Below are 9301 nucleotides of genomic sequence, written 5' to 3' on the forward strand. Positions count from 1 at the left end.
CTTCAAGTCCCACGTCCAAAATACGTTTCTACTCGACGAGTTTGGGGCCTCCAACTCGTCGAGTCCCTTTGCAAAAATGAAAAATTTGGTTTAAAATACATACCAGGATCCGGACGTTACAAATCTCCCCCACTTATTTTAGAGTTCATCCTCGAAATCTGCTGCATCTGGGGATAGCTCTGGGTAGTGCTCCTCATCAAGTCCTCTGGCTCCTAATTCCACTCCGAGCCCTTATGGTGCTGTCATTGCACCTTCACTAACTCAACCTTCTTGTTCCTCTGATCCTTCGCCTTCCTGTCGAGGATTGCTACCGGTCGCTCGATGTAGTTTAGGCTGTCGTCGACCTGAATATCCTCTAGAGGTACCACCACAGAGTTATCTACCAGGCACTTCCACAGCTGTGAGACATGAAAGGTACTGTGGATCTAACTAAGATTGGCTGGCAGATCCGGACTATACGCCACCTTGACCACCCGGGCTACAACCCTAAAAGAACCAATGCACATGGCACCCAATTTGCCCCTCTAGAGTTTGGATGGTCCGCTTGCTCTGACCATCTGATTGCGGGTGAAAATTTGTGCTAAAGTGCAGACGAGTACCCAAATCGTTATGAAATTTCTCGGTCAGAAATCACAGAAATTGGCACTCCGTATCGAGCTACTACCTCTCTGATGTAGATGTCGACCGACTTCTCGACTGAAATGCTCTCCTGGATCGAGATGAAATGGGCACTCTTGGTCAACTGATCCACGATGAACCAAATCTAAATCCACTCCTCGTGTAGTCCAAAACAGGCCAAAAAACTAATTTTTTTTTCACTGAACAGTCACCACCTCGTGGTAAATTTTACCACCTCGTGGTGAATTGGCACATTAAAAAAAATGATTTTTCTTGCAAATAGCATCAAGTATAATTGAAAACAAGCCTAGGCTCTGATACCACTTAAGGTTTTTGAGCATTCTAACACTCCTAAGTTGTACATGCAACCCTAAATACCTTGGATTTATGTTTTCTCTATTATACATGCAAGTATCAATTTTCCAAGGTGTTGTTCTAACTAGCATAATATGAAGAACATATAATATAAATTCTAGTAGAATTACATACCTCTTGTTGTAGCTTAATTCCATGAAGCTTAAGAGCCTAGTGCCTCAAGTGTGACACCTCAAATGGTTCTCACAACATCACCAACATCTTGGAATAACTTGAGAGAAAATGTTCCTATGCTCAAATTGGCTAGCCCTCATGTGTACACACACTAGTGCCAATTTCTTGAGCCATGGGGTCCTTATATATGGTGGCTATTAGGGTTACACCATGTAACTCATGTCTTTCCATATTCTTCATGCTCGATGGGTTAAAACCTCCATGGAGTATCCATGGGTTACTCCATGGGTTTAGCCCAACATGAAGAACTATGGATCATAAGCCCACATATATAAGAATGAATGATTTACACAATCAATCCCCATATATTTAATTAGTCTCCTTCTGATCACATAATTAATTCCAAATTAATTTTTTGATCAATACTAATTAAATAATATGATTTCATATTAATATATTAGAACTTATAATATATTAACAAATCATAATTATCCTTTTCTCACAAAAGTCTATCCCAATTGTTCCGATGCCATGCAACCTAAATGGACCATGCCAATTGGGTCAAGTACATAACATTTATAGTTATGTACTTAAACACTAATCCAACAGTTTCCCACTTGGATAAGTCTAAAACTATTATTGTGTATGACTCCAAAACCTGACTAGCAATCGTAGCTCTTAAAAGCTGCTGTCGAAATCTGAAAAAATCAATGACGCGTCCATTAGACCAGGGATCATATATTCCTCCATTCTAGATATCATATGGACTGAGACATGGATTATAATCATTCTCTCTGTCTATTTGTTGTTTCCCGATCTCCAATTTATGACGACCGACTAATTGAACAAATCACATTACTCCTAGCTTGGCCAAGCACTTCGGGGTGTCATCACTAAATCATCGAGGGGCCCACGGATATCGCTTTTATCCCTTCAAGGGTAAAAGGAATGGATAAAATTCGAATCAAATGCTTGTTCTACTACTTGTTAAATCATACACATAGGAACGTTTTATAACATCGAGTTACTAATGCGTTTTCGTACAATCAATGCATAACCAACTCATAGGTAACAAGTCATATCTCTAGGTTTGAAGAATATAAGATATTATCGTCTCATGATCACTCGTGATAAAATCCATGAAGTGATTCAAATGAGCGTGGGTTTAATCCAATACTCAGAACTTATGAGCACTCATGAATGTTACAGCAAGTCTTGCTATGTCCACTACCTTGGACATCTACAAACCAGCTTCATGACGGTCTTGATTCATATCTACTTCCAATATATGACCGACTGTGGATGGTTTGAATAACTTAGTCATTCAGGAAGAACGACCTAGTTATTCTAGAAGTCAAAACATGCAAAGTGAAACACAAGAATAATCGAATCCAATATGGTCTCAGAACTTATGAATATAAATAAAACACCGTTTATTTATCACCATATTGATTACCTATCATTCATTGCATACCGTTTCAAACTATCAACTTTATACTTGAATTAAAACAGTAGTTGTCCCATGCTCCGAGCATGTACACTATGTTTTCTAAACAATAGTCATGCCATACACCAAGTATGCACACTATGTTTTTCCAAACATTAGTTATGCCATACACCAAGTATGCACACAAAATTTGTCTATGATCTTTACTTTATGTAATAGAACGATTGAACAGAATTCCAATGATTCTCATTTCACAATCCCAATTCCTTACCAAAAATGCAAGAATTCCAAATCCTGCCATTTACCTAAATCTTTTAGATTCTAAACTTATATGAATTGATCCTCTTGTAATGATTATGCACAAAGTCACAAAGACTTGTCAACATAAATTACAGAGTATTCCAATGGAGATCAACTCCATGGAACGCAGTGTCAAATTCAAAGTACATTCCTTTGAACATCCTTCTTGAATTAAGTTTCCTAATCTTACACAAATTTGATGAATAACTTCCACCTATGGGAATATTTCCATATTCTCATTTTGACTATTACTTCTGACTAAAAGTTGCCACTTTTCATAATATGTTAATATGGTCTTTCCAAAATTAACACTATACTTCTAACTGTCCCTGAGCAACCAATCTTTGGTAAACCTTAGATTGTCCTCGATAATTACTTAATAAAATTAGTCATATCCCGTTCTAGTACTTTTTCACTCTTAACGCTCTAGGCATTTAGAAAATTTTAGAACATACGAATATTATAGCACATGCAATCGATCCTATATCTGAAGCATATGAGACATGATTCATGATGTCTCACATAAAGACATGATACTAGACCAGTCTTTTGCTATAATATTTCTATTTCTATTTGCCAAGTTCTCATAATTCAGATTATGAAAAGGGATGCTGTAATCATAATCGAATTTTAGAAGGCAAATAATGGACCCATATATATAATTTCCTTATGTTGAGCCATTCCAACATCAAATTCATATATATATATATATATATATATATATATATATATATATATATATATATATATATATCCTTGACTAAAGATTATTAAAACCTCAATCTAAGCTTTTAGAATTGAAATGAAGGATAATTTCCTCTCCCTTAATTATAGCAAAACAACTTTTCCCAATTGAAACTTTTGTTTTCCATAATTAACATTGCTAACTTGCAACACTTATCATAATTATCATGCTCCCACTAACATGATGATTATTAGCATAACACTTATGCTCCCACTAGCTTTGACATGTACTCAGAAATCAGCTGGACTTCTGAAATCAATACTTTATTGATGTTTTTACCAAAGTTCAGACTTTTGATACGAAATGTTTTGATAAAACTTTATCAAAATCATACACTTTTCCTTAGATAGCACACATGTGTGTCTAAACAATTTCAGAACTATGAAAAGGGATGTCGTAATCGTAGTCTCAATTGTTTAGACCTTTGCCATTCCTCACAACTCCATGTTAGTGTGTCGGTTAACCACACATGTGATGGGTTTTGAGCATTCTAACACTTCCTAAGTGTACATGCAACCCTAATAACCATGGATCTATGTTTGTCTAATTATCATGCAAAGTTGAATTCCAAGGTTATATTCCTATCTAGCATACATGGGGAACAATTTTAACTTGAATCATAGATAGAATAACTTACCTTGTTGTTGCTTATGTTCCTTGAAACCTTGTGAGCCTAGCACCCCAAGTGTGATGCCTCAAATGCTTCACACAACACCAAATGCTCTTGGAAAGACTCTTGAGATAACACACACTTCTCAAAAACGGCCAAGCCCTCTTGTTTCTTATGTCTAGTAGTGCCGATTTTGGTGGAGAATATGCTTCTTATATAGTGTTGACACATCTAGGGTTACACCATGTAAACCCTAATGTGTCATGACTCTTCATTTCCATGACCCATGGGTTTGTAACTCCCATGGAGCATCCATGGAGCATCCTATGGGTAGAACCCAACTTGATAATCCATGGAGCCTCTTAGCCCACTATACAAGATATGGATGATTTACACAATCAACCCATATATTTAATTAGTTATCCTTTGATCACTTAATTAATTCCAAATTAATTCTTTGATCAACTAATCAAATAATATTATTAATATATTAGAACTTATAATATATTAATAATCTCCACGTGTTATTTCTCTCATTTAGTCTATCCAATTGCATGGTGCCATGCAACCCAAATGGACCATGCCGGGTCGGGTCAAGTACAAGCCCGAAATAGTTATGGACTTAGACACCTTATCCAACAGTCTCCCACTTGGATAAGTCTAATAACTATATCTCTAGTACTTCAGGAACCGACCGGCAATCGTAGCTCTTTACAAGGTTTCTCGAAACTTGAGAAGATGATGGTACGCCATTTAAGATAAGTGATCATATAATCCTCCGTTCTAGATATCAGCCGGACAAATACATGGAACATTGTCTTACTTCTTGTCCAGCATTTGTTTCCCGATTTCCGATTTGTTTGACATAGAACTTAATTGAACACATCAACTTAGTTCTGACCAGGCCCGGTACATGGGTCAAAACAAAATCATCGAGGGGCCCAGATATCAGCTTCTAATCCAAGAAGGAACAGATAAACTTCGACTCATATGTTTGTTCTACCACTCATTGAATTACACACAAAAGTACGTTTTATAACATCGAGTTACCAATGCGGTTTCGTACAGTCAATGCATAACCAACTTGTAAGTAACAAATCATATCTCTAGGTTTGAAGACTTATATGATATTACCGTCTCACAATCACTCGAGATAGAATTCCATGAAGTGATTCCAGTGAGCGTGGGTTGAGTCCAATGCTCAGAACTTATGAGCACTCATGATTGTTGTAGCCTTGTCCAACACCTTGGACCTCTACAACCCATCATGACAGTCTTGATTCATACCTACTTCCGACATATGACCGACTGTGGAGGTTTGAATAATATGTTACACCAAACAAAATTATTCTGGAAGTCAAAACATGCAAAAGAAATATAGTAAACGATTGACAAGAGATAGCAACACTTTACTCATAAATAAAACACCTTTTATTCATCATCAAATGTCAATTACACTTTACAAATTTCTGAGTTATCTAACTACTAAAACTTATATCATCCTTCAACCCTATGCTCCGAGCATGCTGGAGATGCTTAACCCTACTCAGTCCCTTCGTGAGGGGATCTGCTGGGTTCTCATCCGATGATACCCTCTTTGCCACGAGGAGTCCTTCTTCGATCCGATGTCTAATGAAATGGTATTTTCTGTCGATGTGTCTGGATCTCCCATGATCCCTTGGTTCCTTGGCTAAGGCAACAGCACTTTCACTATCACAGAAAATTTCCATTGGCTCTTTAATAGCTGGTACAACTCCAAGGTCTCCAATGAAGTTCTTCAGCCATATCGCTTCCTTTGCTGCTTCACTAGCTGCAATATACTCTGATTCACAAGTAGAATCAGCCACTGTCTCTTGCTTGGAACTCTTCCAAGAAATTGCTCCTCCGTTTAGGGTAAAGACCCAGCCCGACTGAGAGCGGAAATTATCCCTGTCAGTCTGGAAGCTAGCATCACTATACCCTACAACTCTCAAGTTATCACTCCCACCGAGGGTAAGGACCCAGTCCTTAGTCCTCCGTAGGTACTTGAGGATATTCTTTACCGCAGTCCAGTGTGCCTTGCCAGGGTTCGCCTGATACCTGCTAACCATGCTCAAGGCAAAAGCTACATCGGGTCGAGTACACGTCATAGCATACATGATCGATCCTACAGCCGAAGCATAAGGTGTTCGACTCATTTCTGCTATCTCAGCCTCAGTGCTAGGGCTTTGTGTCTTACTCAACCTGGTGTTACTCTGGATGGGTAACTCTCCTTTCTTGGAGTCCTGCATGCTGAATCTCTTCAACACCTTATCCAAGTAGGTACTCTGACTAAGTCCAATTAGTCTTTTACTCCGATCTCTCAAGATTCTTATCCCTAGAATATAGGCAGCTTCACCAAGGTCCTTCATAGCGAAACACTTCCCAAGCCAGGACTTTACTTCCTGCAGGGTTGGAATGTCGTTTCCTATGAGCAGTATGTCATCCACATACAATACCAAGAAGCTAACTATACTCCCACTAGCCTTGACATACACACAAGATTCATCTTCACTCCTAGAAAAGCCAAATTCCTTGACCTTTTCATCAAAGCAAAGATTCCATCTGCGAGGTGCTTGCTTCAATCCATAAATGGATTTCTCAAGCTTACACACTCTATTAGGGTACTCGTTGCTGACAAAACCCTCTGGCTGACTCATGTAAACATCTTCAGCCAACTTCCCATTAAGGAAAGCGGTTTTGACATCCATCTGCCATATTTCATAATCATGAAACGCAGCTATGGCTAACAGAACCCGAATAGACTTAATCTTGGCTACCGGAGAAAAGGTCTCATCATAGTCCACTCCAGGAATTTGAGAGAAGCCCTTTGCAACCAGTCTAGCCTTATAAGTGTGTACTTTACCATCCATGTCAGTCTTCTTCTTGAAGACCCATTTGCACCCTACTGTCTTACGACCTGGTACATTTTCAACCAAGTTCCAAACTTGATTGTCATACATGGATTGTATCTCGCTATCCATAGCCTCTTTCCATTTAGCAGACTCGGGGCCTGCCATGGCTTCCTCGTAGCTGTTAGGGTCATCTTGACTTACTAGTGTCTCATCACTAATAAGTGTCTCACCTTCTGCAGTAATATGGAATCCATAGTAATGCTCAGGTGCACTCCTAACTCTCGTGGAACGTCTCAGAGGTACAGATTTGTCAATTTGCTCAACAGGAGTTTCCTCCTCAAGTTGAGGGCTAGAGTTTGAAGTTCCTTCACCGCTTGATTCTTGAATTTCTTCAAGATCAATTTGCCTCCCACTGTCTCCTTGGCTTATAAACTCTCTTTCTCGAAAGACTCCTCTTCTTGCTAGAAAGACCACATTGTCACTAGGTCTGTAGAAGAGGTAACCAAAGGAATGCTGTGGGTAGCCGATGAAAATACACCTCTCGCTTCGAGGTTCGAGCTTATCATGAGTCTCGCGTCTCACGAAAGCCTCGCAACCCCAAATCTTGATGTGGTCTAGTTTAGGTACTTTACCAGTCCACATCTCGTGAGGAGTTTTGGCAACTTTCTTTGTAGGGACTAGATTGAGGATATGGGCGGCAGTCTCTAAGGCATACCCCCAGAATGAGATTGGTAGCGTAGCTCGACTCATCATGGAACGAACCATATCCAACAAGGTTCGATTACGCCTCTCAGCCACACCATTCAACTGTGGTGTCCTGGGAGGTGTCAATTGTGAGACTATCCCACATTCCCTTAGATAGTCGAGGAACTCTGAACTAAGATACTCACCACCACGATCGGATCGAAGCATCTTAATGTTCCTGCCCAATTGATTCTCGACTTCCTGTTTAAATTCCTTAAACCTCTCGAAAGTCTCTGACTTATGCTTGATCAAGTAGACATATCCATATCTACTATAATCATCAGTAAAAGTCAAATAATAACGATTAGCATCCCTTGTGGCATGTTTGAATGGTCCACACACATCCGTGTGTATAAGGTCCAACAAACCTTCACCCCTCTCACATGAACCTGTGAAGGGTGACTTTGTCATTTTTCCAAGTAAGCATGATTCGCAACTATCATCTGACTTTAGGTCAAATGACTCCAAGACTCCATCTCTTTGGAGTTGGCCTATGCGTTTCTTGCTTATATGTCCAAGACGACAATGCCATAATGATGCTTTATCCAAGTTATTATTAGTAGAATCAATACACAAAACATTATTTCCCAAGTTATCTACAACAGATACAGCTTCATACACACCATCACAAGGTAATGCTTTAAAACAAAAGACATTATTATAGAAAACTTCTATAGAACCAACTTCATTATTAAATGAAAAGGTAAACCCTTGTTTGTACAAAGCATGAAAGGAAATAATATTTCTTGCCATTCCTGGCGAATAACAACACTTATTCAAATCTAAACTAAACCCACTACTTAGCGATAAAGTATAAACTCCAATCTTGGTAACAGGTATAACTTTCCTATTCCCCATGATCAAGTTTATCCTTCCTTGCTCCACATCCTCACTTCTTCTTAGTCCCTGCAAGTCACAACAAATGTGAATACCACACCCGGTATCAAGGACCCAAGAATTAGAATGGGGTGAGTTATTAGAAATGATAGTGTAAATACCTGCATGGTTGGGTTTAACTTTCCCATCCTTCACATCTTGCTGGTATTTTGGGCAGTTCCGCTTCCAATGAGCTTTTTCATGGCAATAGAAGCATTCAGCCTCTTTTGGGTCAGAAGAAGGAGTAACGAAACCTTTCTTGGTTCTACTTGAAGAAGAGCCATCAAGGGTCCGAACCTTGGTACCCTTAGAAGAGCTCTTTCTCTTCCTCCCTCGATTCTTCCCGATTGCCAAAACCGGAGTAGAGTTTTGAGTAGGAGTGATAGCAACCGACTTCCCCTTAAGACCTGTTTCTGCGGTCTTGAGAAGTCCCTGAAGTTTGCTGAGGGTGACTTTGATGTGCACAAAAGTACCCACTAATTTTAATATTTATAACCTGACAAACTTAGACTATCTATGCACTTATAGGCAGTGTACCTAGTCAGATTACAGTATAGCTTAGGTAAGTCGGGTGTCGATCATAGGGAACGGTGTTCTAA

Source organism: Lactuca sativa, chromosome 1, assembly GCF_002870075.4.
Source record: "Lactuca sativa cultivar Salinas chromosome 1, Lsat_Salinas_v11, whole genome shotgun sequence".
In the NCBI taxonomy this organism is placed as follows: domain Eukaryota; kingdom Viridiplantae; phylum Streptophyta; class Magnoliopsida; order Asterales; family Asteraceae; genus Lactuca; species Lactuca sativa.